A 10,391-nucleotide genomic window follows, 5' to 3' on the forward strand; every position below is an offset into this window, starting at 1 on the left:
AGAGAGAGAGAGAGAGAGAGAGATCCCTCGAGGGAGGAGCCTGCTCAATTTACATAGCCTCACAGCAATCACCAGCTGACACCCCCATTTATTTATTTATTTATTTATTTATTTATTTATTTATTTATTTATTCATTCCCTCCCTCTGCCCCTCCTCCCCCCTCCTCCTCTTCCTCTTCCTCTTCTTTGGTTTTCAAGACAGGCTTTCTGTGTCCTGGAACTCACTCTGTAGACCAGGCTAGCCTCAAATTCATAGATCCACCTGCCTCTGCCTCCTGAGAGCTGGGATTAAAGGTGTGTGCCACACCGTACCTATTTAATGTTCTTATGTGGCTATACGCACTAGCTTCTACAGCACAGCCTATGGAGTCACAAATCCACCATAATCATTCCCAGTTTTTCAGGCAGGGAAACTGAGTCAAGGAGAGGCCAGGTACTAGGGTGACAACCCATTTCTTTCTTTTTTAAGATTTGTTTATTTTATGTATATGAGTGCACTGTAGCTGTCTTCAGACACACTAATAAAGGACATTGGATCCCATTACAGATGGTCATGAGCCACCATGTGGTTGCTGGGAATTGAACTTAGGATCTCTGGAAGAGCAGTCAGTGCTCTTAACTGCTGAGCCATCTCTCCAGCCCCCAACACACCCCATTTCTTAATCAATATTGATTGCACTTCCCACTTTTTCTTGCCTTCTTTTCTCTCACTCTTTTTTTTTTTTTTAAACTTGGGGCTGGAGGGATGGCTCAGTGGTTAAGAGCACTGACTGCTCTTCCAGAGGTTCTGAGTTCAGTTCCCAGCAACCACATAGTGGCTCACAACCATCTGTAATGAGATCCGATGCCCTCTTCTGGTGTGTCTGAAGACAGCTACAGTGTACTCACATAAAATAAATAAATAAATCTTTTTTAAAAAGCTTAATTTAATTTAACATGTACAAACGCTTTGCCCGAATACATGTCTGGGCATCATGGGCCTGCCTGATGCACACCAGAGACCAGAAGAGGCTGATGGATTCCCGAAACTGGAGTTATACAAAACGGTTTGTAGCAACACCTAGGTGCTGGAAATCAAACCCAAATCCTTTGGGAAGAGCAGCCAGCGCTCTTAACCTGAGAGCCATCTTTCCAGCCTCCCTGTCACCATTTCTCCCATTTTACTGAGTGCCTGTTATAGTTCTCACAGCCCAGTAATTGTCTAAGATGGACGCACATCAGGTGGCTGGCCAGACACAACAAGAGAGGACTAACTTGGAAAAGTACCTTTTGCTAACTGTGACCTGGAGCAACTGACCTAGCACTTGGACTCTCTGTGACTCAGTTTTCCCACCTGTAAAATGGGAATGATTATGGTGAGTTCATGACTCCATAGGCTCCAGTTTGGCGTGCTGTGGAAGAAGCTAGTGGGTACAGCTACACCTAAGAATAGGAAATAGGGGTTGGGGATTTAGCTCAGTGGTAGAGCGCTTGCCTAGGAAGCGCAAGGCCCTGGGTTCGGTTCCCAACTCCGAAAAAAAAAAAAAAAAAAAAAATGTTAAAGAATAGGAAATAGGCATTGTTTGGATTTTTTTTTATTGTCTTGAGATAGGATCTCTTCTTTGAACTTTTTAAAAAGATGTAATGTGTGTGCGTGTGTGTGTGTGTGTGTGTGTGTGTGTGTGTGTGTTTGTTTTTTTCAAAATGGAGTCTGTAGCAAACCTGTAGGATATTTTCTTAATTAGTGATTGATGGGGGGAGGGGCGGCGTACCACATTGTGGGTGATGTCATCCCTGGGCAGGTGGTCCTAGGTTCTATAAGAAAGCAGGCTGAGCAAGCCATGGGGAGCAAGCCAGTGAGCAGCATCCCTCCATGGCCTCTGCATCAGCTCCTGCCTCCAGGTTCCTACCCTTCTTGAGTTTCTGTCCTGACTTCCTTCTGTGATAAACAGTGATATGGGAGAGTGAGCCAAATAAACCCTTCTTTCCCGGTTTGCTTGTGGTCACGGTGTTCCATCGCAGTAACACTAACTCTAGTGAAGAGACCAGTTTGCTTCCCTATCAAGTCATTTATCAGAAAGCCTCAAAGAAATTTCAGATCAGTTCAACACAATGCAAGCTTGACTCTTTATCGGCTGTGGTACTGGAAAATCCAAGAGGTTTAGACCTCCTGACTTTGGCCCCTGGAGATACCTACACCCTCTCCCAGGAGCAGTGCTGAGCAAGTCTCTACCTCAGTTTAAACTCTTGTTGGACCCTCCCTCATGCCTCCTCCCCTTACTCTGCCCATTTCTCCTTATTACACACACACACACACACACACACACACACACACACACACACACACCCTCTGAATTTCCCATGGACAAAGCAAGTTCAAGGCCACCAGAGTTTACCCTGAGGAGACGAGTTCACTAGGCTCACTTATAGATCCTGGGTGACCTCAAAGCATGGATGAAAGCCTCCTCATAGCTCCATAGAAGGACAGAGTCCTGCTTCAGGAGGAAGCACACACACACACACACACACACACACACACACACACACACACACACACCCCTAGATCACTTCTGTTCTGGGTCTGGTGCCCTGCTCTGTGCCCAGAGGGAACCTGGACCCCTGTCCTTCTGCAGATCCCCCCTTTTCTCCTTTGCCTCACAGTAGCAAGGGCTTTTGTTCCCCAACTGCTTTTTGCTGGCCAAATCCTCTCTTGCAATTCAAACGTCAAGCTGTTATTCAATCTGGGAAACAGGAGAACACAAAGAAGCATTGTACCTGTGTAGAGGGCCGCAATAACATTCGCCACCACTAGATGGCGCTGGCTTCCACTGAGCCCCACGTGGAAGGCCAGGTCAGTCAAGATGGCGCTAGCCTTTACCGCGCAAGCCGGCTCCCTATCGGGAGATTGGCTGTGTGCGCATGTGCAAGAGTGCCTTCATGCCAGGTCTTTGCCCATTTCCGGGGCGTACCTGATGAGGTCATGAGTAAGCAACCAATCAGGTGTGGTGCGTGCACGGGGGATAAATAAAGGCGCCTGGCGGCGCAAGAAACTTCCACCATGAGAGAGAATAGACAGGAATAAAAGTCACTCATAGTAAGAATTTCTATGTCTCAAGCGTGCTCCTTGCCGGGGAAGTCGTCGTGGGACATTTGGTGCCAAGAAACCCTGGATAAAAACATCGCCGGTGCCACGGGAAGCCTCCATTTCGTGGGAGAAATTCAGAAGCTATGAGTGGGGTAAGACCCTGAGAGACCATGGCTAGCCTTGATCCGCTCCAACTCAGCCCCTTGCCGGACGCGGCAGGTGCCGCTGGGGTTGCTCTGGCAACCCTCGGGCTTTTTCTATTGACCTTTGAGTTTCTAGCTACCACCAAACGGCTTCAGAGGTCGCGTGGGAACTGCTCAGTTAAAACAACAAAGCGGAGAGCGTTGGGGGAAGGAAAAAGATGGTCAGAAACAGGGGGTAGTGAAAAGTTGCAACGAGAAAAGGAAACTGATCGATCTCAAGTAGCAGTCCCCTCCAATTCGGAGGTGAGAAGTTGGGAAAAGAATGTCCCGGGAGAGAATAAAAGAGGAGGTAAAAGGAACACAGTATGTTGGCAGAAAAACTTTGTCTTGGTGCTTATAAAAGGTGTACTTAAGCTCCGGCGCCGGCTCTCGGGAAGCCGCGGCGTCCGTGCGCTGACGCGACAGCTTTGCAGAGTCATGCTGATCAGATTTGATCGAGGCAGACCGCCTGAAAATTTATTCAGGAGAATCAAACAAAAGGACATCTCAGTGCCCGTGCACAGCCTGATGGAGTTTATGTAATTGGGTTGTGAGTAAAAATATTCAGGGCTGTGCTTCACTTCCATACCATTGACAAATGTCGGTCGTGCCGCTCAGATAATATATCTTAGTATCTTACAGGAATTGGGTTTCAACACGTTGGTGGACTAGTCCAGGAATTGAGACAATCCATCGCCCATATCAACTCCACCCGAGTGGATAGTCACCGTGGACACCATCTGGTTTTTTCCCTCTTTGTCTATTGTTTGTCTCTGGTGCACCAGGATGTCTCCATGTCTGTCAGTTTATGTCTGTGATTTTTGTTTCTCGTTGTTTAAATGTTTTACGTTTCATGTTCAAAAGAAAAAAATGGTAAAAACCTTATCTGCGGTCGTGCACACCTTGACTTGGTTTTAACTCGTTTCAAAGGAACAAATGAATAGAAAAACAGTTTCAATCAGGTCTTTAAAGCCCTGTGCCTAGAGCCAGGTGTCTAGATTAGCTGGAGGAGCTGCTTAGAAGCTGGCTAAGCGTCTACACGGGCTGATCTTAAAGGTGCTAACAGCTTCTCAGCTTCTTTGGTACGAGAGTTGATAGCTGTTTCTCTTAGAAAAATCCCTGACTGGTTAATTGACTCAACAGGTGACAAGGTGCATCTCTTAAAATCATAGCTAAAAAAGGTAAAATGGTGTTTGATATGTGTAGCCACTTCAATTTTGTTTCTCATTGGTTTTAAATGTATAAATATGCTCTGCTTGCCTTGGTTGTGGACTATTGGCTTTCAAGTTATTGGATATGGTTAAAAAGGTATAATATTGGTAACAGAAAGTTGGCTTAAAACTGTAATTTAGATGAAGTAATTCTAGATACACGTGACATTGGGCCACCCTAGTGAGACAGGTCTAAATTGAGGTAATGTTTTATGAAATTCTTATGCTAGAAACCAGGCTTCTAAAAGAATTTAGGACATTGTCTCGAAAGGTATTGGAGACCACGCCATTGTGCGTTCTAATGTAGAATTGATAGTCAAACTTTACAACATAATAGATAGACTTGTGGTGCCTTGGAGACTAGATTGTTGGGGATTGACTTTTGCTTTCCATAGGTGTGGCTTGCCCTGAAGTTATCTGTATTCTAATGCTAATTTCCACTGCCCGGAGAACAGCTGCCTAGTCACATACTAAGAGCTCAGGTGACCTTGTGGTGGTGGTCTGCTGTTACAAGGAGAATTTAAGATTGTGATTAAGGATTGCCAGTGTTACATTGACTAACTCAAATTTATTTATAATTGAAGAAAAATCAAACAGGTAGAGATTGTATTGGATAGAGATTGTTACAAGATTTATAAAGGATTGATGAGGTTTTAGAACTTATGAGAACATTACAGCTTGTTTGCTTACTCCAACTGCCATTTCAAGATAGATTTAGAGGATTGTTTTTATGCAGTTTGTTTACATCCTGGCGATTATGAGTTTTTACTTTGTGAGCTTGCTTATAATTTTAGAGAGCCCATAGAGTGATATCATTAAAAGTGGCTAACAGCCTTATATTATATAATTTTGTTACTTCTTCAATGTAAAAGGTTAGAACCTTAAATCTTTCAGTGTATATGAAAAATTTTACTACAAACCTTTTGCTCTCAAAATGAGCTTTAATATTTGGGGAGTAGCATGTTACACTACTCCAGAAAAGTATATTTGAAGCTAATGTTAAGCTTCTAAGGATGTTAATTGGCTAAGTACCTCACCTTACCAGAGGACTTAGGTCTTTGTTATGCACATTGGAGATAAAGCTTCAGCTGTTTTAGTACAGAGTTGTGGACTGGAGTCATGAAAGTATTTTAATAAGAAACCTAATAAAACATATCTTGTTTCCAAACAACAGTTAATTGGTTATTACAAAATACTGATATTTGGCCTATTACATATACAAATTTCAGGCAAAATTGATAATTTTACTCCTTACATGCTTTTGTATTTACTGTAAATTTGTGCATACAACCCATAGAAAATGCTTTACTGTATTTATAGATGGTTCATCTAATGAAAAGGCTACATGTATGATTGGATCACTTGTTTATTCTCTTGAGTTTCCCCTGCTTCAATATAGACTATTAAATTACGTGCTGTAGCCACTGTTTTTAAATGTTAAAAATCAAGCTTTCAATTCATATACTGATAGCCAAAGGTGTGGCTTGTGTTTTTACAATTGATTAATAGGTTTTATCTTTTTAGATACTACTAGCCCTCAAATTTTACAATTACTTAACGCTTTATTGGAGACAGGTTTTCTACTTGAAATCAGTGAGTGATTCCAGTGTAAATTGTCTGACAACTCACTGTCCTTTCAGTGCTCTGGCTCAGAGAACTAAACAAAACCATAGACCCAGCTCTTTGAAAATGATAATGGAGTTGATAACACACCCTCACGAAAAGAGGAAGACTCCGTTTGCTTACTTTCAACGCCCAGCCTCACCCTGCCAACTCAGATTTCTAAATAAGACTAAATCTGGACCTTGTTTACAGGATTTGACATTTCTAATTAATGCTTATGTTTAGGTAAATAAAGTTTGTGAGGTGCTGGAGAGATGGCTTAGTGGTTAAGAGCACTAAATACTGTTCCTTTATAGGACATTTAAGAACTCAAACTGGATTGCCTAGACTCCTTAACTAGGGAGGACAGATACCAGACAGATTAGGCCTTACATAAGAAAAATTAGTAAAAAAATCTCATTCTTTATATATCCAAAACAATAATGCTAGAAACAATAATTTGGTATACAAGTCAAATTATAAATACAAGTGCTCAGTGTCCTCAATTTAATCCTCGAGGACTTATCTTAATAAACAATATTTTAATAATTTTAATAAATAAAAGGGGGATTTACCCCTGAATGCTAATAATACTCCTTTTATTTCAATTTTAAAATTTGGATGCAAAAGTTTATGGCACCCTACAACTAGGAATACTCCTGCCTAGGTGAAATAGAGAGATCCACATATTGACATGATCCTGTCCAGATATTTTATATGGGGAAGAGGGAATGTTTGTGTTTTTTCTACAGGATGCTACAAGAGTGTGCCAGCTGCCTGGGTGGTTGCTGAGACTTGCTGATCCTGGTTACATGAAGATTCAGCTCTCGTGGTTCGGGTCCCTAGAGTCATTCCTCTGCCCTGAAAGGAAGGCGGAAGATCCCCCCTTCACCTTTTGTCATCACAGAAATCTTGCCGTTGCTACAGTCAGTGTTACCGCTGCGTGTGTTCCCGTCCCACTGTGGCCTACGCTCAGACTCTGTACACTGCTGCTTACTGATTCCAGCTGTTACCCCTGTCCCTTCATTTCCCTGGTGACTCTTGCTGCCTTAACTGGTAACTGGTGTTGCCATTTTACAGACTGTAGCTTCACAAAAAGCCACCTGTGTAAAGCTACAGTGACTGGAGAACTCTGTCCTGGTCATACAGATCTCAGAATTTGGTTCCATTGTCTGCTGGTTGTTCCAGAGAAAAATGACTGATCCTGAACTGTCCTAAAAAAGACCTTGACACTTTCGCTGCTATTGTAGCAGCCATTACTGCTGCAGACATTGTGTCTGCAGTGTCTGGAGTTATCCTCCACCAATCTATTGTTAGACAAGTACAGTGGGTAAACTTTCTGGAGTAGTTACTAACAATTGGGAATTCTAAATTTCATTATAGGAGTGGCTTGACCATGGCCCTTGGTGGCAACAGCTGAGGAGGACCAAATGAGGTGCCCACTACTTATCGGGAGTGGCTCTGTTTGATGCAGCCCTATGCTGTGGATCAGTATTCATACCATGGTTGGTTTGCAAACTCAGATCTCAACTGTAATGTGACAAGGCCGTTATTCACTCAAGCACTTGTGGCCATTGTACAAAGGGCCTCCACTGAATTTGGTTATCTTGCTCAGGACTTACTCTGTATCTGAGTTCCCTGCTCCTGCACCCCAAGGACCTGTGGGTCCATTTGCACTGGGAGGAGAGGGTTTCTCTCTGTATTCTGAGTTCTCTGCTCTTGCACCCCAAAGATCTGTGGATCATTGCACTGGGATTGAGAGAGAGACTCAGTGATTTCCTTGATCAGCCCCTGCACATCGCTGAGGTTTCCTCATTGCCGCCATATGGGTGATCATGACTGCTATAAAATTTATAAATAATAAGGGTGAGATGTAGAGGGTCATAATAACATTCGCCACCACTAGATGGCGCTGGCTTCCACTGAGCCCCACGTGGAAGGCCAGGTCAGTCAAGATGGCGCTAGCCTTTATCCCAAAAGTCGGCTCCCTATCGGAGATTGGCTGTGTCTGCAAGAGTGCCTTCATGCCAGGTCTTTGCCCATTTCAGGGCGTACCTGATGAGGTCATGAGTAAGCAACCAATCAGGTGTGGGTGCGTGCAGGGATAAATAGGGCCTGGCCGCTGCGCTGCCGGGCTTCCACCATGAGAGAGGAATAGACAGGAATAAAAGTCACTCATAGTAAGAATTTCTATGTCTCGCGTGCTCCTTGCCGGCGGGAAGTCGTGCGTGGGACATACCTGAATGGAGGGGCCCCGAGTCCTGGGGGAAAACCTTCACCTAGGCAAGTTGGGCTGCAGAGAGCCTGTGCTGTTAAGAGCATGTGCTGTTCTAGAAGACCCGAAGACCCGAGTTTGTTCCAAGCTCCGAGTTTGTTCCAAGCTCCCATGTCTGGCTTCCTCTTCCTCCTCCTCCTCCTCTTCCTCTTCCTCCTCCTCTTCTTCCTCCTTCTCTTCTCTTCTTCTTCTTTTCTTCTTTTTCTTCTCTTCTTCTTCTTTTTCTTCTTCTTCTCCTTTTTTCTTCTTTTCTTCTTTCCTTTCTTTCTTCTTCTTCTTCTTCTTCTTCTTCTTCTTCTTCTTCTTCTTCTTCTTCTTCTTCTTCTCCTCCTCCTTCCTCCTCCTCTTCTTTTCTCCTCCTCCTCCTCCTCCCCCTCTTCCTCCTCCTCTTCTTCCTCTTCCTCTTCCTCCTCCTCCTTCCCCTCCTCCTCCTTCTCTTCTTATTTCCTCCATAGGCACAAGCTCATACATGAAGTAAGTAAATAAATACATTATTTATTTATACCTCTTACCAGGCCAGGGGTGGTGGTGCACACCTTTAATCCCAGTACTGGGAAGGCAGAGGCAGGCTGTTCTCTGTGGCCAGCCTGGCCTACATAGTAAATGAGACCCTGCCTGAAAACAGTAACAACAAAAGACACCCGCAGGTTGAGGCTAGAGAGATGGTTGAGCAGTTGAAACCACAGCTCTTGAAGAGGGCCTGGGTTCAATTTCCAGCACCTACTGTCTGACAACCATCTTCTGGCCTCTGCAGGCAAAATGTTCACACACATACGCTGCAGAATATTTGATCACACTGTGGGATAGTGAAATCTGGAAAAGACCTGTTTCTAGTTGTGGTGAGGCTCACACCTTTAATTCAAGAGCCTTCTGTTCACTGGAAACAGGATTAAATAAAGTCAACCATAGGTCAAGAGGCAGAGCAAGCAGCCAGTTGATTGGTTAATAGTTACTCCCCAAAAGCCTCTGTGTTTGGGGGTCTTCTTAGGGCATGAATTTGAGCTCCTATTTGGGGAGCCAAGGTAACTACAAAGGCTACTGTTAGGTCTGAGAATCGCAAAGAGAAAGACTGACTCTACAATTTTTTTTTAAAAGATTTATTTATTTATTTATTTATTTATTTATTTATTTATTTATTTTTGTTCTTTTTTTGGAGCTGGGGACCGAACCCAGGGCCTTGCGCTTCCTAGGCAAGCGCTCTACCACTGAGCTAAATCCCCAACCCCTTTATTTTATTTATATAAGTAAACTATAGCTGTTTTCAGACTCACCAGAAGAGGGCATCAGATCTCATTACAGATAGTTGTGAGTCACCATGTGGTTGCTGGCAATTGAACTCAGGACCTCTGGAAGAGCAGTCAGTGCTTTTTTTTTTTTTTTTTTAAAGATTTATTTATTTTATAAGAACACACTTGCTGTCTTCAGATGCACCAGAAGAGGGCATCAGATCCCATTACAGATGGTTGTGAGCCACCATGTGGTTGCTGGGAATTGAACTAAGGACCTCTGGAAGAGCAGTCAGTGCTCTTAACGGCTGAGCTACCTCTTCAGCCCGATCTACAATTTTTAAGCCAGTTTGAGGCAAGCTTTAATTAAATACTGGCCAGGATGATGGACTCTGGCCAGGTTCATTCCAGGGTTCCCAGGAAAAGGGCAGCAAGTCACATTTTTCAGAAATAGGCGAGCCCTCCCTCCCCCACTGCCACCGGTCCTCTTGTTAGAACTTTGCTACATAAGCTTGTCTGACCAGGTGTAATCAGCTTCCTGGAATTCCTGAAATGGTTAAACATCCAACATTGCTAAACCTGAGGTTTTCTGCTCTCTCTCTCTTCTGGATTTCTAAATTAGCCAGTTGGGCATAGACTGAACCTCGGTGAGGAACAGCAGAGGTCCCCTCTTGAGTAAGGGATATTTATCAAAGGTCACTGGCACTGGCCCACACCTTTAATTTCAGCACTTGAGAGGCACATTCCAGTCAGGACTACATAGGGAGACACTGTCTTAAACAAAGCAAAACAAACAAAACCCCCAGAAGACAGAGAGCATCTGTGCCATGT

Source organism: Rattus rattus, chromosome 1, assembly GCF_011064425.1.
Source record: "Rattus rattus isolate New Zealand chromosome 1, Rrattus_CSIRO_v1, whole genome shotgun sequence".
NCBI lineage: Eukaryota > Metazoa > Chordata > Mammalia > Rodentia > Muridae > Rattus > Rattus rattus.